This window comes from Numida meleagris, chromosome 2 (assembly GCF_002078875.1).
Source record: "Numida meleagris isolate 19003 breed g44 Domestic line chromosome 2, NumMel1.0, whole genome shotgun sequence".
In the NCBI taxonomy this organism is placed as follows: domain Eukaryota; kingdom Metazoa; phylum Chordata; class Aves; order Galliformes; family Numididae; genus Numida; species Numida meleagris.
The window spans coordinates 140,634,359-140,656,988 of NC_034410.1; the positions used below are offsets into that span (position 1 = coordinate 140,634,359).

The 22,630-nt window shown below is 43.8% G+C and overlaps 1 protein-coding gene and 1 long non-coding RNA gene across 6 annotated transcripts in view; one reads left to right on the forward strand and one right to left on the reverse strand.

Moving 5' to 3' along the window:
- ST3GAL1 (ST3 beta-galactoside alpha-2,3-sialyltransferase 1) overlaps positions 1–7,521 on the reverse strand; it is a 77,266-nt gene extending 69,745 nt beyond the window's left edge. The window contains exon 1 of one of the 2 annotated variants that reach the window (XM_021386622.1): positions 7,363–7,521. The gene's annotated coding sequence lies outside the window, so the exon portion shown is untranslated. Of the gene's footprint in view, positions 1–5,435; positions 5,587–7,362 lie in introns of those variants that run through there. The other variant, XM_021386624.1, reaches the window with a different exon arrangement.
- Positions 7,089–22,418, forward strand: LOC110393610. 4 transcript variants are annotated; one of them, XR_002435059.1, is made up of 4 exons: positions 7,089–7,296; positions 17,765–17,829; positions 17,930–18,056; positions 18,467–22,418. It is a non-coding gene; the product is annotated as an uncharacterized LOC110393610 (long non-coding RNA). The 4 variants fall into 4 exon arrangements; XR_002435058.1 differs by having other exon boundaries at positions 17,930–22,418; XR_002435060.1 differs by having other exon boundaries at positions 17,765–17,824; positions 17,930–22,418.

Consider the following 22,630-nt stretch of genomic DNA (forward strand, 5'->3'; position numbering starts at 1 on the left):
AATTCTGTGATTCTGTGATCTCCTGCTCCTTTACTCCTCGCCTCACAACCACTTATGTAGCTGCTTGAGGCGCATTTTCATTTGAAGCACTGGCCATCCTTCACATCAGAGTGACAGTGCATTATGAGAAGCCCAGGCAGGCTCAAGTGGGTGTCTACATCCAACCCATGATGGTGTAGTTTAACTGTGAATAGAGTAGAAATCAAAATATTTCAGTTGGAGGGGGCCTACAAAGATCAAGCCCAACAGAATGATCATTTTGGGGCTAACCAAGAGTTAAAGCATATTATTGAGGGCATTACCCAACTATCTCCTGAATAGTGATAGGCATGGGGCATGGATCACCTTGCTAGGAAGCTTGTTCCGGTGTTTGACCTTCACCATAAGGAAATGAGGTTCCTAATACCTAGTCTGAATTGTGAACATTGCGTCAAATCACAGCAACATTTGGAAAGCTTATATATATTGATCAGTACTTTTTTTTCTAAAAACCTCCATGGCTTTTAAGGATCATGAGGAAAACAGAAGAAGGTGTCTGTTCAAATCACATTTATTTCCTGTAACTGGAGTGAAATTCCCACTTGTGAGAGATCTGAATCACCCCAAGTTTCCCTCTGTCTGGACTACACACCACAGTTCTCTGCTAAAAATTTTAAATTTTAAAATATTTTACAGTACACAAATCTTACAGGTGAATGAAACACTTCCAGTCCCACAAAATGGCCAAAGAGCACCTGAATACTGCACACAATTATGTAAACAAATCTTATCAAACCTAATGTGGTGGCTTGCAGAAAGTCCGCCTGTAATCAGTACACTCTCCAATGGGTTTGATTACATTATCTCTCAGTATACACACAGAATCACAGTATTGCAGGGGTTGGAAGGGACCTCAAGAGATCATTGAGTCCAGCCTCCCTGCAAAAGCAGGTATCCTACAATAGGTCGCACAGGCAGACATCTATATGGGTCTTGAATATCTCCATAAAAGGAGACACCACAACATCTCTGGGCAGCCTGTTCCAGTGCTCCATCACCCTTACTGTGAAGTTCTTCTACGTGGTAGAATGGAACTTCCTATGTTCAAGACCCATACATGTTACTGCCCTAGCAAGCTAATGAGTGGCCACTGAGATGGCTCTAGCAACCCTAAACCTTTATTGTGCTATCTCACACATCCTGCTACCACGTTACAGGAGTTTCCTCTAGCTTTTCTGGTCTGAAGCTTTTTTTTTTTAACTTTTACATACATATTTTTGCAATATTCACATAAAATCTTTTGCAGCAGTCACAGAGACTGACTGACAGAGATGCTCTCTGTTGCCCTGCAGGATCTCAGGAACCAAGCCAGCAAAAGCAGTGCACCAACAGCCATCTGGAAGAAGTATCAAACTGCACAATCTTTGCAGCACAGGTATCACTACAGCAGACAGAGCAGAAACTCAAATGATTTTTGTTGCCAAGTTTTTGCACATCGCCAATGACTGCACTATTCAATGGAGTGCTGACAGTGAATCACTGTAGCCACTGTCCCTAAAGATCTTCTGTCCATTAGGCTGCAGATTTCCTGTGACTTTCCCGATTCAAACTCAGGACATCACCTCAGGTGCAAAGTTTAAGTGTCCTCGGCCCTCCTGATGTCTCAGCTTGCTCTGACCGTGGCTCTCAAAGGACAAAACACTGCAGAGGAAAGGGAGTAGAAGAGAGACAGAAATAGCCTGCAATAGTCTGTTCTCCCCTAGAAAGGAGCAACAGTGGCACAGGGACCGATGAGAGAAAGAACACATGCAAAAGAGGGGATGAGAATCAGAGGGATACTGGAAAGGCAAGACTGAAAAACATTACAGTGTGTGATCAGAAGGAAGAGAAATTGAGAGGAAACAAGGAAAATTCCCCCCAAAGCTCCAGGGAGGATCTCAGCCTCTCACACACAGTGCTTTGATGGCTTTCAGCACAAAAAAACACACAGACTACACCCAGTATCTTTAACTTTGACCCAAACTCACAGTGCGTCATTGACAGCAGGGCACAATGCTGTATGTCCATACTTTATGCTTCCTGAGAAATCTGAACTTAACTGACACGTGAATTTCACTAATGCCTGACTCTCCATCACAGAAGCATTGCTATTTTTTGCCAGTTTTGCCATTTTATGTTAGAAACCCAAGTGGCAGGCCTTGGACCAGGTATGCAGCTGGCTGCCAAGCAGAAGAGCTACACAAATGTGGATGGATCGACCTTGTGTGCCTGCGGGGATTGTCCTGATATTTCTAAAGGCAAATTTTCCTTTTGGTTCTTCTAGTCAAAATTCTTTGCTTTATCTCAAAGGGTTTGAAATTGACATGGAATTAAGTTTAAGTGAACCAGAAAGCAAGAATGCCTTGTTGTTTCAAAATCAAAATTATGATTTGATGATTATCTTGACCTGGTTACGTTTAATTAAGGTTTCCTTTGAGTCAATATCAACCAACATTTTTCTCAGGTTCCCCATCAAACCAAAAGCTAAGCCAGATCATCTGCACAAACCTATTTAGCAAGATCTAATAAGAGAAAACATGAGATGCATGGTGTAATAGCAGCTAAAGGCTCGCACTAGTGTGTGCTGCAGCCCATGGGCAGATCATGTGAAAGGCATCACTATATCCCATCAGATTAAAGGAACTTAAGATATAGGCGTGAATGTCCTTATTGCACCCCGATAGCTGCAAGACGCCGTAAAAGAGACTCATGCAGTGAGGTCAGCTCCAATTCAAGTTGCAGGTAGCTCTACACCATGTTCTTTCCATACAATTTTGTAGAATTCTCAGGACAAAGTACTCCATTTCCAGACTAAGCCCAAACAAGGACTTTCTGTAGGACTCCAATTGGTGTACTTCAACCCTAACATTCAGACGACATCTTCTAACATGACCTTCAGTTTTGCATGCCATGCTGTTAGCAGGCACCTTGAAAATAAATCCAGTTCTGGCCACGTGCAGTGCTCACTGAATTTGAGCTGGAGATAGAGAACCTGATTCTTACCTAAAAATCAGGAGGTGACACCTTATGCTTCCCTAGCAGGGTCATATTAACTGAGCTGGCAGATTTGCTAGAATTAGATTTCTCTGTTGAGCTGGTGCAGCACTGTGATGTGTCAGCACATACAGCACTTCAGATATGTAAGTTTAAGTCATTGATTGAAGATCCAGCTTCCAGAAATAACGTTGTGTCCTTTAAAAGGAACAACCTTCGTTTTGTATTAGTGCATCACAGCTAAAAAAGTAATAATTTAAAGAAATCTACCAATCTTGGGAAAATTTCAGTAGCAATTATTGAGTTCAGAGGCATTTAAGCTTGCTTCCAACATCCAGTTGAATACTTAAGCTTCCCTGTGCTGGCTTTTGCTCTGCAGAACAACCCTCGAAGGTGGCAGATAACAATGGTTCCAGCTCAGAGGGTTTTAGGGACACCCAAAGTACGTGTGGGCACCTCCATGGCAGCAGCAGCTCTAGGACAGGCACCAAAATATGGGGAACGTCGTGTTTGGTCCTTGTGGGCTCTGACCCCAGCCATCCCTTCCTCGTGTTCTGCACTTCCCAGCAATTCATACCTATGCATGTTGGACAAACGCAACCAACAGGAGCTTGTAGGGTATTTTCCATTAAGTATTTCAGTTTGTTACTTAAAAACTGCAGCATGAAAAACACAGGCAGTACCAACAGAAAGAAGAGGCTGGGCAAGAGTGGGAAGGGTGATCAGAATAATGATGGTGGTTCCTCAGTGGATGCCACTGATGGATGTCAGTCTGGTCCAGAGCCCACAAGAACAACTCAGAGTCACATGTAGTTACTTCCTAAATAGACAAGACCACTTATGTTGGTAATATATTTTAAAAGTTAAAGATTAGTGCCCAGAAAACATATCCAGCTCCCACAGTTCATGGGAGGGTCAATACAGGTGCCAAACAGTGTTTGCAAATGCCATTGGAAACGCCCTAAACACAAGAGCCACCTTTCTAGAGACCTTAACATGACACAAGGTGTCAGACTGTATTCTAGACCACTCCAGAAGGCCAGGACAGGTAGTCCAGGTCAGTTCAAATAGCACTAAGTGGGTATGGTTAGGAAACAAAAATCACATTGCGTTCAAGATGCTGAAACACAGGTTCCTACAGGTAGACAACTGCACTTCCCCCATGTTCTTGAGGAGATCAAATGAGCAGACCCTGAAGCCTGGAACATGGCTCACACAGTACGCTGGAGCAGACTACACGGGAGCTGCCACTTTTCTGAGCTGAAGCCTGGGTCAGTCTCTTGTCTTCAGAAACAGACGCTAAGGCAATAAAAGCAATATAAACACACACAACAGTAGTTTGCCTGCATGTTTCAAGTCTCTTGTCCTGTACAGATGTTTTCTGAGGACCATGTCTGCTAACAGAAAGTTTCACACTGTGGTACTTAATTCCATTCTGATGTATGAGCTGTCAAGTGACAGTCAATTTGCATACCTCTGACTTATCCATTTGCATACCTCTGACTTATCCATTTGCATACCTCTGACTTATCAGCATCTTCACTGAGCAGATAACAAACATTACATATTCTGATACAATCAAGCAGGACTACATACATCAGACAAGGGCAGGGGAATCTCTTCAACACTTTTCCTACATGCACCTCCATGCCTTAGCCTCTACCAGTAATCTCAGATAAGCAAAAAAATATCGCTGCTTCTCCCTTCCTGATCAGATGCTTCCTCCAAGAAGTTGTTTGCCCCTAAGTGAAAGCAAACGGCTTTTGGATGCCCAGGTTACAGCTGTGCTCTATGCCAACATCATACTTCTGAAAGAAAAAGGAGGGAAAAAAAAAGTGTGCTGAAAGGGAAAGAGAAGGGCAGGAAGGAAGGAATCTGTCACCGATTTATCTGTCCGCACAGAAATGATGACGATGTTTCAGATGAGACGCTCACAGACTTGTGCTTCCTTCTGCAAAGTATAGGATATGTAGAACGCACAGAAAACAGCCTGGTGCGAGGAAGGAAAAAGTTAAAGCAACTCTACTCACGGCATCTGGCCAGCAAACCCAAACAAAAACGCGTGCTTATCCGGCGTTCCTCAGCAGGCGCCATAAAAAGCTCCACCAGGTGGTGGGATTAACAGCATGTTAAATTTGCTGTGGAGCCGGATCTGCTCTTAGAAGCACATTTCTGCTTCACCACACTTCTGAAAACACTTCTGCAAGACGCCCTTAATAAAAAAGGTACTACTACTATCATTTAATAGCAGCATTTGCAATGTTTTGGGGATAAAGGATGCTCTTATAGCCAAGAGGATGGAACTTCCATCTGCATGACCCTCATTTCCCCCCAAATTACTCCCAGTTTTCCAGCAACAGAAAAGCAAATTGATTAGCAGATGCAAAGCCTTAAACAAAATGATGCTTAGTGCTAAAAGTTACCTTTGCAGTTGAGGTTCTCCCACTGTTACTAATATCGTCAAGTTTGGAAGAAAAAATGCAATCCAGGCTGTGAGTTCCCTTCTGGTTGGTCCAAACAGAGCAACTGGCTGCTCCCTTGCACAAGCAGACCACGCACAAACAGCAAGCCCAAAGAACAAGGGATTGGATTTTTTTCTCCTTTTGCTCTTTCAGGGACTGTGCTCTCACGTGCCCCTAGCAGAAAAGTGCAACGTAAGTCTGTCTGACAGAAGCGTCCTTCAGAAACTTGGTGGTAAAGACACCAGAAGCTGCTTGGGTAGGGCTACAGAGCAGGGCTCTGTCACTGCTTAGGATTTAAACCTGCTGAAATGTTACCCCCTCCCCCCCCCGCAGCACCCACATGGAACAAATGGAGTGAGGAAGTGGGAGAGGGATACAGCATCTAGTTCCCCAGGGACCTACATGGGGGCTCTGCCATCTCCACAATAACCAAGAAAATAAGTGCAAAACAAGAAAACTCACAAACCCTTTTAATTCACACCCAGCCATTCATAAGCTTGAAAATGTGTTCCACCATTAAAAACCATCATGTTCCCAGAAGAGCCCAGAAGGGACCTCAAGCACAGGCGTAAGCGGGACAGGGGACCTGGGGCAAACCCCAGCTTCTAACACAAGAGCAGCTCTGTCAAAGCACTACAGTGGGCAGCACCCCACGGGCTTTGGGTCAGGCCCTAAAAATTGAGACGGGGTGAAGAAAGACCACACGGGACACCAAGCAGGGATCCAACTATTCCAAAGCAAACACTCTGCACAGAGGTAGCCCTCCAGCAAAAGCCATGTGCGTAACACACAGGAGGAGCACGCTGCTCATCGAGAGGGTTCCCAGCTGTCAATGGCAGGAAGGCTCCTGTAAGGGGCAACGCTTCCTTGTGCCTTATGTCAGCGGAGAGCACCAATGCTCAGGAGGAACGCACGAGGATGGGATCGAAATAAAAGGTGGAGTTTCTTTTTCATATCCTCAAATTTCCTGTCTCTTTTCCATGCTGAAATTTAATTTCCTTTTCCAAGAGAGCTTTCGGAGCTTATGAAAACGGACCCAACAGATTACAAGGGCTTTGTCACCCTTCCAATCTCCCCGAAACCATCCGTAGTTCGGGAGGTTTTCCCTTCACATGTGTGCCCAGCAGGCAAAGATATACTTTTGACTTACGGTTATATAGGAGTGAGTTATTTTGGAGTACTGAACACACAGAAACTCAAGCTCCGTACAGAGTTGAAAAAAACCCACACACATCTAAGTGAGTCGATGCGCTCCAAGGCGATTTTGACCGTTCTGTTTGCATTTTCCCCACAGCTGAGATCCACCACGGCACGCACCAAGGTTGTGTGCTCGCCACACAGGAGACACCAAGAGCCGTACGAACACCTCACAAAGTGCTGGCCTCGAAGATTAGTTATTTACACTCTGCTGGAAATTAATTCTGCCGGCGGAGATGTGCGGGTACCTAAGATTCGCTTCCTTCCTCTAACGGAGCAATAATGGCACAATGAGGGGAAAAAAAAAAAAAAAGAGAAAAAATAATGATAATAGAAAAGCGGGACTGTGGCAGGCGGACGGCTCGGGGGCGGCGGGCGGGGCCCGGAGCGGCCCCGGGGATGTCCTGAAGTTGCGCCGCTCCCGCCGCCCCCGCGGCCGCTCCCCGCGGGGCTCTCCCGGCTGCGCGGGCGCTGCCTCCCCGCAACGGAGCGGGCGCGGCGTCGGAACCGCTCTCTGCTTCTGGGTGAGAAGAGAAATAGCCCCCAAAGGAAGAACTTAACGAGGAGCGGGGAGGGAGGGGTGGCTCCCGCCGCGCGTCTGCGGCGGGGTGAGCGAGATTTGCAGGTAAGCGGGAGGAGGAGGAGGAGGAGGAGGAGGAGGAAGGCGGCGGAGGGGTCCCGCGGTACTCACGGCGGGGCGCGGGGGGCCGGCGGGCGGCCAAACCCCATGGCCGGCGGTGGGCGATCGGCGCTGCGGCGGTGCTGCTGCTGCTGCTACTGTTACTGCTTCCTCCGCCGCCCGCGGAGCTGCTCCGGGCGCCCCGTCCCTCCCCTTCCCTCCCGCCCGGCGCTCATATAGCGCGCCCCCAGCCAGCCACGTGGACGGAGCGGGGCCCCCGCGGCTCCTCCTCGGAGCCGGGCAGGGCGGTACCGGGGCGGCCCCCATCGGCAGCCGCCTCCCGCGGGCTGTGCACGGGGCTCCGCTGTCCGGTGGGCGCCCAGACACCCCCCCCCCCCCCCCCCCCGCGAGGCCCGTTACCTGCTCCTCAGGTCACCACCCCGAAGGGCCTTCGGTCCGCCCGCATCGCTGGGTCACCAAGACTGTCCTCGCAGGGATCCCGGAGATGATGGCAGCAGGAAAAATTGGAAGGAAATTCAGTGCTTCCCAGGGGCAAAAGTGTGTTTTGCGTCGTTAATAACAATAATAAAAGAAGTGCGCGTCATAAATAATATCTTTCTTGCGTCTCGCATCTGACATTTTTAAGATTGCTATAAAATGCTGTCGAATTAAAAAGCGTCATTAAAGGAACCCCCCGACAGATACATTCAACTGATAAAGTGTCTGCTCTAACTATTTAACAACATAATGCCGGCTTTTTTAGTGTTGGTGTGCGAGGGTTGGAGCCAAGCCGAGAAGCGCGGAGGTTATAGCACCTCCAGAAAAGCAAGTACTGCTCTGCTCCTCTCCCCGGTCCCACTGTGGGCCGTAGAACATACACATCCACAGCACATGGCAGGGGTGAGCTCTGAAGGATGCTGGGCAGCTGGGGAGTAACTAGCTCTGTGATGCATATGAGTTTACAGTTATTAATCTATTTACTGAAACTGCCCACGTTGTTGGTTTATTGCATCCAGCACAACTGACTTCCACTGGAAGCTGTAAGGCGCTACGTAGGAGCTGTAAGTCATCAATCATTGCCGAGCTCATTTCCATAGAGTTATATTAGTGAAAGGCGTAAAGTGTGATTGCAGACCGGTGCCACGTTGTGTACCGCTCTGTGCAGATATTTGCATTTGGGTTTAAGCGCCTGCAACAGGCTGAGCATAGACCCACAGACCCACAGATCCATGAACTAGCTCGTAAACCCATAGGGGGACTCCCCCATCCCCAACTCTGCCTCTGGTTGCTACAGAGCAACATCATGTTGTGCCCTTCGTAAGCGGGGTGCGGAAGAAGTTAAATCAAAAGTAAAGAGGGTAAAAAAAAATACTTTGTTTAAAAAATATTTTACAAAGAGCATATTAACACAAAGAATTACTGTCGGGGGGAAGTGGAGTATTAAATAGCTCTTTCCCCAGGAGCTGCTGGAGGTGGTATAGCTCCTGAAGGAACACTGTGCAGTCAACCATGACAGTTTCTGTAACCCTCCTATACCTTCGAGCAAAGTGGTTGAGTTTTCTGCTTCGTTTGCTTCCTGATGACTGTGGGTAAGTGGGTCTGTCTGCAAGGGCGTCTCTGGGAATGGCTTGCCAGCTATCGGGCCTGTGGGTTGCCACCTACAAAAATGTTGAGGTTATGGAGAGAGAGATGAGATCTCCCAAGGTTGGGGAGATGGAACTAGATGGACTTTAAAGTCCTTTCCAACTCGAGCCAGTCTGATTCTATGATATCCTGTATCCGTGCCATGGTGGAGCATGGAGAAGGGCCTTGGTGGAACATGGACAAGTGCCATGGTGGGGCATGGAGAAGGGCCTTGCTGGGGCATGGAGAAGTGCCATGGTGGAGCACAGAGAAGGGAGTTGGTGGGGCATGGAGAAGTGCCATGATGAATCGTGGAGAAGGACATTTGTGGGGCATGGAGGAGGATCTCAGGTCTCAACCACCGCCACCACAAGCAGCAAGAAGCTGAACCAGGAAGAGAGAACAAGACCACATCCCCCTGCAACAGCAAGCGTGGAACCTATTTCTCTTTGTTCCATCCGTGTTGCACTCAGTTAACTTCTTTGGATGCTTGTAACTTCTCTTCTGCTCCCCAGTGTGTGTGCAGGTAGCAATGCTCTCTGCTAATGTCGTAGTAATTACAGCAGGATTCAGCCTGGAGGGTTGGATCTGCTCCCCTTTGTATCTCAGCATTTCCCTACCAAGTGTCATTTAGATGTTTTTGGGAAAGACTCCAGGATTTGTTTCACAGACAATATTTCCTCAACAGCTCAGTGGATATGAAATAGTTTGAACTAACCATGCAAATCTTGCTTGTCTTCTTATGTGGATAAACGCAATCTATTCTAAACTCAGGGCCAGGGCTTTCAGCTGCTGATGGGGGATCACTATGCAGACATCAAAGCAGCTCTATCAGCTTTCACCAAGTGGGGATCCAGCTCTTTGTTCATATTTTAAAATTCAGAAACTGTCTAGGTAAAGCATTTTTCTCTATAATTTTAAGTAGCCAGTATTTTATTTTATAGCTGTTCCCTCGGTGGCAGGATTGTTTAAAGGCTCTTCAAGGCTGAAGGAATTAAAAATGAATAATTTAAAGCTGGTCTATGATGCAGAATTTTTAACATATGTTTTACAAGCCATGAAGAACAATTTTTTTTGTCTTGTCAGTACATGTTTCACAAACATGCTGTGCTGGAACCAAAACCCTTTTTATTTAAGACTCAGATTTGAGCCCTCCTATGCATCGACACAGTGGTGTGCTGATGTCTACAAGCTGTAGCAGGGAAATCATTATCACTGGCACTGATCAGAAAAGAGGAGAAATGAAGCAATTTCACTGCTTTTCTCCCCTTACACACTGGTAAACCAGGTGTGGGCAGAACTGATGCTCGCTCACCTCGAAACACCCCATCCAGAGGAGCTGCAGTTTGCTCAGTGTTAAGCTACGGAAGGGCCGGACCCAGGCAGTGGCAGAGGAGGATCTGTGAGACCCTGACGCTCACAGTATGATGACTTTGGGCTGTTTTTTTTAAGGTTGGACATATTTTTTTTTGCCAGCCTCCTGTTAACTTCCTAAACAATGTAGTGCTTGGAACATTAGCTTAGTCACTCTTGGCACTTTTAATAAACGATGCTAATTGCTGGTAAGTACCCAGTGATTCACATTTTATTGGCTTTGCTTCTTGTCCCTCCCTGACTGCTTGCAACCAATGATGCAGATGCTCAAAGTCAGAATGGGTTTCAGCCTCACTCACCTATGTCCACACACTTCCTTATTTCCCTGGATTGACCAGCACGTCATGTCTGTTTCATAATAACCCCAGATTTGCAATTAAAATAAATTATTTTGATTATTTTAAAAGCTTTTTGGGACCAGAACCAATGTCATGTATTTCAACAAGATGGAAGTTGAGAGTGCAGATTGGGCTTGTGTTCGGTCTCTCTGCATTTGGGCTCTTTGCAGTAGGTAACCTGCCATCTTTCAAACAAGCCAATTGCCATTGTGTCTTGGCCACGAAGAGTAAGTTAAAATAGAAAACCAGCATTTGGTCTGTATGCAGTTGCCAAGAAGCTATTTCTCCTCGCCTGTGTAAATAAATTGTCATTCAGAATGGCTGGCTCGCTCCAAAATATTCACAATGAAATTTAAGTGCCATAGGCTGGATCAATGGGCTAAGGCCAATTGTATGAGCTTCAGTAAGACCAAGTGCCAGGTCCTGCACTTTGGTCACAGCAGCACCATGCATTGCTGTGGGCTTGGGGCACAGTGGTTGGAAAGCTGCAGGGAAGAATAGGATCTGGAGGTACTAGTCAGCGGCCACCTGAACATGAGGCAGTAGTGTGCCCAGGTGGCCAAGAAGACCAATGGCATCCTGGCTTGTATCAGAAATTCTGCAGTCAGCAGGACCTGGGAGGTGATCATCCTCCAGTGCTTGGCACTGGTGAGGCTGCACCTTGAGTACCATGTTCAGTTCTGGGCCCCTCACTACAAGAAAGACATTGAGTTCCCGGAGTGTGTCCAGAGAAGGGCAACAAAGCTGTGAAAGGTCTGGAGCACAAGTCTTACGGGGAGCAGCTGAGGGAACTGGGATTGTTCAGTCCGGAGGAGGCTCAAGGGAGACCTTACCGCTCTCTGCAACTCCCTGAAAGGCGGTTGTAGCGAGGTGGATGTCAGTCTTTTTTCCCAGGTAACTGTGACAGGACAAGAGATAATGGCCTTAAGTTGCGCCAAGGGAGGTTCAGGTTGGATATTAGGAAGAATTTCTTCTGAGAAAGGGTAATGAGTTATTGGAACAGACTGCCTGGGAAGGTGGTGGAGTCACCATCCCTGGAGGTGTTCAAGAAAAGGGTAGATGTGGTACTGAGGGACATGGTTTAGTGGCATGGTGATTGGTTGATGGTTGGACTAAATGATCTTAGAAATCTTTTTTTTCCAACCCAAATGATTCTATGATTCTGTGATTCACTAAACCATGCTACCAATGGCGGAAAGAGGAGACATGTGGGAGCATGGCCAACAAGTGCCCCATCCCCAGCTTCCCCACTATTTCTGCTGATGCAGACCATTGTACACACTGAAATGCTGCCTGGTTGCTGTCACAACTGATATTACTGACCTGCCACAGAGATATATAGTGTCTCCAATCCAATGCCAACTCCCCACAGATGGTTTTACTGTTAAATCTATATATTTTTATTGCAGCTAATCATACACGTTTATAACGTATTGTACAGAAAGACACCTGTTGTCTATTAGGTTTAGCTGTGAAGGAGATTAAATACTTCAAAACTTTGTAACCATTAGGATTATTGACCATGACAGAACTCTACACAATTTGTTTGTTCTGACTGATATGAGAGGCAGTTAGTCTACATAAATGTCATTTCCACTGAGAAAATGAATAATATTCTTTATCTGAATGCACAAAAGGCACTGCCATTACTTTGCGTACATTGCTTCATAAGAGCAGTAAGTATGGGGGTCGCTCCAAAAGTAGTGCCTCCTGCTTATTTCCGTGGAAACTACAACAGATACAAAGAGCACAATAACACTATTTGATAGAACAAATTCTCAGTTACAAAACACTATTTTTCAACATAGTTGCCACCATTAGCTAGGCAATTTAGACAGAGACAAACAAGAGCATGCACAGTGTGTTCATAAAAATCTGTACCATTGGAGGTGACCCATTGTCACTGTCACTGTTGCTACTGCTGACATGCACCACCCACCGCCTCAGTGTGCTCACTTCCACTGTTCAGTCTCCGCAGACATTCAGCAAGCGTCTATGAATGTCAGTGGTTGCCATTTTTTTCTCATGGAGGAATTAAATGACAAGCTTTTCTTTCACGGAAAAAGGTGGTGAAGTCACTGACCCTGGAGGTGTTCAAGAAATGTTTAGACGTTGTACTGAGGGACGTGGTTTAGTGGGAAATATTGGTGATAGGTGGATGGTTGGACTGGATGATCTGGGAGGTCTTTTCCAACCTTGGTGATTTTATGATTCTGTGATTCATACGCGCTTCTTTGTCAGACACCATTTAGTCACACTGCCCCTCTGCTGCCATCTGTCACATGGCAACAAAATGTAATGAGATATTGGTAGGAAGGTTCAACCTCTACTGCCACACCACCACCATCTGCCTCCAACATTGTTGGACAGCATGATAAAATAGGAGGCATTACTTTTGAAGAAGCCCTTGTACATAGTAAAAACAAGATTGTAAACATTATAGATGTATCTGATGACAATTGGCTTTGCCAGAATTGGTGGACTCTGATTTCAGGTGTTGGCTTATTTTTTGCAGACAATGCCCTGGACTTATGTTGTATCTCACTTCGGATTTTGCATAATTGTGATCGTGTCCTCTAATCCAAAACGTACAAATGACAGCTGGTTCTCTGTTCTTGAGAATTGTTAAGAGATTTGAAACAGGGTTTTAGATCAAGTTCTCAGCCTCCAAAATGCCCAGAATTAGACTCTGAGATAGAGGGGCTTTAAAAGCAAAGAGGAAAGAATCAAGGAAGCATGCAACACCTTTCTCTGGTTGATGTTGGAGTTCAAAAAGCAAGGAAGCTGCAAGAGTTGAGTGGGACTGATGCATGGCTGGTGGTCTCAGCACCTGGGTGTAGGACTGCGTCTGAGATGGCTCTCATATCAGAACATTTTTTTCTTTGAGATCAAATTATAATGCAGAGAGCATTTTCAGCTTTTAGGACTCCTTAGTGCCGGATATGGGAGCATTTGCTGTGGATAGAGGTTGTGATATGGCACAACTTGCTCTCAGTAAGTATCTGGGAAAGTCAGAAAAACGTTTCAGTGCTGTAGCACATAAAAACACACAGTAAATACCAGAAGCTTGATTAGCAGAAGTATGCAGCAAGTCTGGATCTCAAGCCAAGCCCTCAGCAAACTCACATAAAAACAATCCCAGCTATGAAATACTGCCTTACTTTTATACTCTTAGATAAATGTTGTGGGGTTTTGTTGTTGTTGTTTTTCTGCAAGGGCAACATAAAGTTCAAAAGAAATAATAAACAGAAGATAGGAATAAAACACTTCGAGGGTATTATAAATTAGATAAAACTGTGGTACATCTGCCAGAATAAAGGAGGTTAAATTCATGTTGAAACATTCATCAGCTGTCTATAAGTTACTGGAGAACAATGAATGACAAAAGCACATAAAAAGAGGGTAAGTAGTAAATAAGTAACTACGGCAAAGAAGGATAATGTGTACTTTTGGAGTGTTTTATACACCTGTAACATGCACAATCTCCCCAACATAAAGAACCATTTTAGGTAGTTCAGATGTCACCTACAGAAAGGGCCAAGATTAAAATTCACCTGATTTATCTTTGTGCAATCTTAAGCCTGTAGTGCCTCAGCCACTTCAGCTCAAAATCCTCATCTGTTCCCAGCTGAAGACTTGAAAACTTGTGCATTAACTGACTGTGCAGTTATTAGCATCATTTCATTTCATTCCATTTCATTTCAGCTACCCCCAGGATAATCAGGAATAAACTAGAAGGTGAGATTAGATTTAGACGCAGAAAACAAATGTTGGTGAGGTTGAAGTGTCTATTAGGTCTGTGTTTGAGTCTCCAGCCCACAAGAAGAATGGCAAGCAAAGCCTGTTAAAGAAACATTTTGACAAGATTGTTTTTTTTTTTTTTCTTGTGACTCAAACAAAATAAATATAGTAACATAGAAGAACCTTTTCAAAGTCAGGCTTGTGTGCCTGTCTCATCAGTACCAGCTAACTGTTTCATCTCTCTTGAATGTCACAGAAGCACACAAACTCTGCCACAATGCAGTTTTTGAGATAAATATTCTCCCTCAAAGGACAATGCACGTGTTACAAGAGCTCTACATGCTGTGTTAAGTTAAACACACTAAGAAAACAAAGCACTAATTCTATGTGGAAGTCATCCCCTAGGAAAACAATGAGAAGAACTATGAACCACACCTGACAGATGTTAGTCACAGCTCAGTTTACTGTGGAATGACACTTATGCTCGTTGGTAGAAAAGGAACATAATAAGCTACATATAATAGAAAAGATTTTTGTCTTGCCAGGTGTAAATGTTGAGATAACATTGCACAATCCCTTCAGCTGGTGGGACAAGCTGAGCAGGGATAAATGGTGGAGACAGAATTGCTCCAGGGAATGCAGCTGAGCAGTGGGGCTGGGGGTAGTGCTGATGTTAACCCACAGGCTTGGAGCTCCATGTAGAACAGAGTATCTGAGATGCTACTAGAGGAAAAAAAGAAGTCTAGTAATTGAAGTGGTCTGGAAAAATTAAATCTCTCAGATGTAGACTGGAAAATATTTAGGTTGTATTATTTCTCTGCAGACTTACTCACTAAGGTTGCATTAAGTCATCCATAGCGCTGTTTCATACCTGATGTTAACAAATCAGCTGCTATAGAAGGACTTGTCATAACAGATGACTGTGCAGTAACTGATCGTGACCTTTTTTTACTTAAATTGTATGTCTAGATAAAGAAAACCAAGATTACAACTACGAGTACCTGATTTCAGAAGGCCAAAGTTGGATGAACTAAGGGATTGCTTTAATGATCAGAAATGAAAGCCGGACAAGAGAATTCAAAGACTTGAAAATACTCTTTTTGTAAACCAGATGGATGCAGCAGTTAGATCATAACCTACATTGAAGAAGTTGGAAAGAAATTTATTTAAAAAAAAAAAAATGACAGTTAATCTAAGATTTTTATAGTGTCATATTGTAGAACAAATTCAAAAGGAAACATTAATTTAAGATCTGGAGATAAATATAAGATACATAGATAATGGGATAAAAGGCAACCTGTATTTACCAGAAAGAGATTAAACATGAAAAATTTGTAAGTGTATTTGAGACAGAGTGGTTCTCAGGGGAAGATTAATGTAGCAGATTATATTCGCCTGGTCTTTGATGAAGCAGGTGAACTGGTACTACTTGGACTACTGGTGGTTCTGCTAGAAGCTAGAGGTGAATGAGACTAGTGGGTCAAAGTGTATGTGTGCTGAGTATGAGCTATCAAAACTTACAGACAGAGCCAAACTATTCATGCTTTATGTAAAAGTAGATTCAAAATAGTTCCTTATGAAGATATGGGGAAGAAGGCCCATCCTGCATTATATGCTGACAGTCCACATTTACCACTGTTAATTAAATACACTTGTGGCTCAAAATAAGCCTCATCCAAGGCTATCATGCCTTTGCACTGTTCCCAATCTTCTACCCTCTCCCTGCATCTATAGAAAGGCTTGGGCTGGGGGTTAGGGTTAGGATTTCCAGCTTCATGGCTGGAAAGCAGTCAGCAAATTTGAGGGAGCTGACAATGTGCACTTTAGACCAAGTGAAATGAGGTGAAACCTACCCTTAGGAATGAATAGAACCATCTGCCTTGAGATAGCAGCTCTTCATTTGCTTCCAATTAAAGAGGGGGAAAATTCTGGTATATGAGATGACTCTAAGCTGCCAGCATGATGGAGCCGTGAAATGGGCAAATGAGATTTGCTCAGCCTACTGAAATGAAAGCTGAGGGGGAATCTGATTGCTGTCGATTAATTGGGAAGTAAATGGCAGGGAAGGGGGGAATGTGTAGCAGGTAAAGGAGCAATGAGTATCAGCTGCAGGTGAATACATTGAGGTTGTGAATTAAAATAATGCTACTAACCAAGACAAAATGATGCAAAAAAGCCTCCGCTGGAGAAGGGTGAGCAAGCTTGTGATGTTTACATATGGGGCTTGATACATTTATGGGGAAAATTTTATGATGCGGTTTCCTGTATGAGTATACAACTGATCTTGATGGATCAGACTTTAGTATCCTTATATAAGCAAATGTGGTTTGATGTCGTGTATGCTCAAGGAAATACAGCATAGCAAGTGGCATCCATTATATTGCACTGAAAAGGGTAAGAAACAAATGACATTGCACAGCCTGGCAGGGATTCTGCAGGTCCCAGCAGGGCCACCATCCAGCACCCTTTCCAACCTCTCCAAGGGGCAAAGGGTGGCCTGCTTTGCTCCTATGAGAGTACTGAGGTTATGATAAGATGGAATGAAGCTGCAAAGAGGAAGCTGCATGTCATGGGAAATGCCACTGAGATCTGGTACTATTAGTATCTTCACATTATCAGTCACATGCTATGCAACATTAAAGTTTCCCACAGATATCTTGTTCCAAAATATAGTTTCTAAATGTTGGGGTTTTGGCAGAAGAAGGATTATCAATTAAAAAAATAAAAAATAAAGCTAGTGGTACAGTAATGTTTTACAGCAAAATATGAGCTAGCATTCATTTTCCTATTTTTACTGCTAGTTTGTCTCACTGAACACACTTTTTGTCTTTACTGTCTTTTTCCTTCCTTCAATTATACTTTGAGCAGTTTGAGAAGTCAAAAGAAGTTTTGATCAAGATATGAGGGGGAAAAAACCCTGCTACAGTACTGGCTGACATTCCAGTCTCACCACTGTTAATTAAAAAAGGATGTGTTTCAAAGCAAGTTTCATGAATTCATACAGGGCTGCAATGCCTTCACAGTTTTCTTCCCCCTTTACAGCAGGAGGACATTCTTCCTTGGTAGAAGTTTTTCCCTGAGCACTGAAACTTGATCTATCAATAACTGCAGACATTAGGGCTACACCCTCAGCATAAATCAGCTTTTTAGCAACTCTCATGGTTTTATGATGATCTGCATCAGGCAGTGATCTACCTTCATCATTGGGTAGGACACTCATTATATCTTTCCTTTCTTCTGCCATTCACATCATTAACATTTCTATCTAAGCATTAACCAGTGTAAATTACGTATCATAGGGATGCAGGTCTTAGGTAAGGAGCTGAGAGGAAGCAGTTTTCTAAGAAATAAAATGCTGGGCTGTTACATTCTCTTTTTTTACCACTGTATCTCCATAGGTTTTCTCGCTGTCATAACCTTCCCCTCCGGACTTCAGAAATCCACCCATTCTGCCACATGTAAGGTGCTGTTTCTCTGTTCTCTTCTTTGTTCTGTATTAAATCCTATGTGCTGCCATCATTGGGCAACATCTGTATCTCTCACACTCTGATCGTTCCCAGCAGTTCCCATCATGGATCAAGGACTTATCCAGTATGAACCTGGCTTATACCCCAGCCACCACCAGCTGAGATACCGTCCTTACGGGATGCTCTCATGTCTCTGAGAAGAGAGATGCAGATCTGAACTAAGGTCTGAACTGAGCCTGACATGCGTAGTCCCGTGCAAATCTTTCTTTTTGGCTGAACACACTCAGTCCCTCAAATCCCCATTTGTCACTTAAAAGAGGTAAAAGAGGAGTAAGTCATTCCTTCCAGGGGTGGCACCTCAGGCAGCTTGTTCATTTTGGCTTGTGAAGTTCTTCCTAAAAGTGGCTGATCAAATCCTTGAGAACTTTCTCACAACTTCATAAGGTACAGTTATGGACAAAAAAGATTAGGTCTCCTTTTTTAGCAGTCAAAAGAATTTGCTGCATTTTCACGTGTTTCTGTTCAGTTGATTGGCTGGCTGGTTGATTGGTTGTGGGTTGGTTGTTGGGTTTGGGGCATTTTTTCTATTGTTTTGTTTGTTTGTTTTCTTTGTGTTTATTTGTTTTCCAGCAGAGTGGAAAAGAGTGTGGACTTTTCAGCATGCATGCTTCAAAATAAATTTAAGACAGAGATTAGCCAAATGATCTGGACAAGTCATCTGCTCTATTTTCTGGGGCAACCCAGCCCACAGGGGTTTATCCAAGGAGCCCTTATTAAGTCAAAAAAAGGAGTGTTGCCCTGAAGAGGTATTTTGGAAAGATACCTTTACCTGACAGTGGGCTTTCTCAATCATTTTACAAACAAAACCTTCTGGATTTTTGCATGTGTCTGACTGTTTCAACCTCCAGCTGTTAATTCTTGTTTATCTCTTTTGGATAACAATATCCATCGGAAACAAATGTCTTCATCTGAAGGTCCCCTGCATTATAACCACGTTAGCACCATGATCTGCTTCTAATGAATTAAGTAGACTGAGCTTTTCCTGTCTCTCAGGTGAATACCTCTGACCAGATGTGATCTTCTACCCAACAGATGGCTGTACAGCACTACTCACCATCGTCTCCCTTTGAAGGCAGCGCGGAGAAATGAGTCCTTCCAGAATGAAATTCATCTAATTCTAAAGTGGATGTTTGAAAACAGGCTAGATGAATGTCCCTCACAGCATTTCTATTTCTCTCTAGCAACAATCAAGGAAGCCTGTGGTGACTACCTCTTGTGTCAAAGCCTGCATTGTAGACTTCTGTATTTAAGTAAGATGGACCTCTCTTTCCAGCTGTGATTTTTCCAGCTTCAAATCATTTCCTTCCTCACACAAATGAGACTTAGAAACATCTTGAGCAGATGCATGACTTTAATATCCATGTATGAGGATACTCCCACTTAAGTGCTGGGGCTGCATACTGGGGCAGTTGACTGAAAATTTGGTGAGGGACGTATAGCTGGATTTCAAAATACATGTTGCCCACAGTCTGCATTTTGTGTTATTTGTACTTTCTGAGTGAGGAGTATGTGGCAAGAATGAGACAACACCTTAATATGTATGGTCCTCCTAGAAAAAGACTAGGTTATGTAACGATTAATCTTGGTATTTTTGTTCTATATGTTTTCCATTTTTTCTGATATTAGCATCCCCTGTAGCACCACAGTTCCTTTCATCCAACTTGGTTTTCTAGCATCAGCTGCTCAGCTGTATCTGATCACACCAGGCTCAGCCACTAGTCCAGCCAGCCAGCTGCCAGATTTTCTTTTTTTAAATAAATACAAACATCTGTCGAGTTGTAAAGCAGAGAGCAATGAATCCAACTTTGTTTTTTTTTTTTTCTCTCCGACTTGAAGAAGACAACCAAAGAATTGCACAGTCTCTGCAACAAAAGACAAAGGATTCATGTAGTTGGACAAGTTCCCTTTATTTTAAACCAGATGAGTTTAAGCGTCAGTGTGTTGCCCATCACTCTCATAGAGTTTTATTAGGTCTACATGAAAGAAGTAATGTAAATCCTTTCTCTTGACCAACAGCCCTGTTTAAGCTCTTCTGTGATAAATATTATCACTATTACATGACTATTGCTTACTCACCTGGGCAGCAGCCACTGCTCAGTAGGAAATTACGTAAGTGTTGCTGGCATGGAGAAATGAGAATTTTTTTCCCATCCTGCTGGAGGTCTTCTACCACAAATCATAGGAACAGCTCAGGTGTGCCCTACTTCTGTCTGTCCCTCCCCCTCTGTCTTGCCTAATGTCTCCCCGTCCCTGCCTTCTCCTCTCTCACACATTTACTACCCCTGACTGCAGGCACTTTTAGGAAAATGGACAGCACTTCTGAAGCATGATTGCCATTTTTTCTTACCTGTGGCTGTGCCCCTAAAAAATGCCCAGGTCATGCTGTAGAACCAAGCTGTAGCCTAGATTCACTATGTTGTTTCTCATCAGCTTCATCTTTACCTGTAAAATAGTCCAATACATACAGTGAAGGCAGATTCCACTATTTTCAATGTGCTTGTACCATGGCTTTCTTTTTGGGAACGCAAGAATGGATCATAGCAGAGATTCCTCAGGAAGAATTGTATTTCCTTAACTTCCACTGCACACCATTGTGGTCAGTGAGCCGAGGTGATGCAGGTGAGACCACAAAACCTGCCTGCAGATCCCTCTGCATTGTTGTAAAGGTGATTTATATCCATTTAGTTGCAGTCAGTAGGGATCAGCATAGGTTAAGTCGATACAGCGTGGGCTCCAATTGATTCGGGAAGGTTCGCGCAATGGGTTGTGCTGGCTTAAATAATCATTTTTAAGATGTTCGTTGCCTTTAGTTACAAACTGGAACATAAGCCAATTCTGGTGCTACAGATAAAACAAGTTTTTAGTGGTGTTTCACTGCAAAGCCACCAAGGAATAGGCAAAAGTGAAAATCTTGTGGGAAAAATATGAGTGTTAAAGGCGTGAAATATTCAGCAAGAATTCCAGCCTTGTCTGGAATTTTGAAACTAATCTTTGCTTAGCTAATACAATCCTGCATTTAAAATAAATAAAGTAAAATGTAGGGCGTTCTTTTCTGCCCTTATTTTTCTGTCTTCTATGTATATCAAAAGACTTTTATAATCATCTGGTTGCAACATCTCACAAACAATCCTGTGACAATTGGAATAATGCTTCCTAGAGGATTAAGGAAATTTGAGGAAAGAATCATCGCTTCGTGTGGGAACAATCAAATACTCATTGCAGGCATCTTTGTTCCTTAATCTTAATTTCTTTGTGCTGGTACCTTGATTTGTTTCTCAAATTTAACAGAGAAGGGTATGAAGACACTAAAAATCTAAAATTACAATGTAACCATATGGAAATATTAAGTTTAGGAAGCCTAAGCACTTAAACCAACTGTTCAGGGTATTTTCCCCTTAATGTGCTTACATAAATCACATTAGTTTTTATGAGAGTTATTTTTCAAATTTATAGACTTTTTCAGATGGATCTTCGGCTCCCAAGGTAGCATATGCAGAAGCTGAGTGTGTTCTGCAAACTGAAGAGGATGGAGTTCAAATTTAAACTCTGACATTGTTTTTGTGGATGCCATTGGATGCATGTTACGACTGGACTTTTGGAAATAGCTTTTTTTTTTAATGCACAGCTATAGAAAGCTAAATTATCATTTCTGAATACCAAGCACTCAAATTACTTATATAATGTGCAGTATTTATGTGGTAGCTTTAGAATAGGTACATGCGATGTCTTCATCTCTAACAAGACCTGAAGGGGAAAAAATCATTGCCACTACCTGAGCAAATACTGTGCATCAGAACTGCTGTCTGTCGTGTGCTTCTCACTGGTGTTTCACTGAAATTCCCCATTTCTGGAAATAGGTGGTTTGGGGAAGATCAAGTAAGTTAGAAGAAAAGCATATTTCTAGCTTTGATGAGTGTACTGAATGTGCCCAGAAGGTTCAGAAAGCAGAAGGCATATAAAAAGTTTGCAACATTTATTACAGCATTGAATAAAAAAATATCTTAACATCGGTTTGGGGATTTGGGGATGGACTAATTCATGGGTTTTGAATTTGGCATTCTTGTGAAAATCAGCGAGAATCTCCAGAGTGCAATCAATGCATGGCAAAGCTTCCACCTCACCCACATCATGTGTCCCCAGCGCGGCTTACTGCAGCCCTTTGAGCTGTCTGGTAGCTCCACGCAGTGCTGCAGAGACTCAGAGGGAGAGGCAGTGCCCATGGCTCACAGCACATCAAGGGAGAGGCTTCAGCTGCTCAGCTTGCAGCCAAGAAGCAGAAGCCAAGTCAGATGGAGATCAGGCTCTGTGCAGCTCATGCATCCTGCCAGTTAAACCAGATTTTACCTCAGAGATCTTTAAGCTCACCTTACACCACCCTTTCTGCACCACTCCAAATGCAGGCATGGGCATAGGTTGTGAAGGCACAGCTCCAATTATATTTCGTAGAATCATAGAATCATAGAATCCTTAGAGTTGGAAGGGACCTCTGAGGGTCCTCTAGTCCAACTCCCCTGCAGTGAACAGGGGCACCACAGCTAGATCAGGTTGCCCAGGGCCTTATCGAGCCTTACCTTGAAAGTCTCCAGGGACGGGGCATCAACCACATCACTAGGTAACCTGTTGCAGTGCCTCACCACCCTCACTGAGAAAGATTTTTTCCTTATATCTAACTTAAATCTGCCTTCTCTGAGCTTGAAGCCATTTCTCCTTGTTCTATCACCACAGACCCTACTAAAG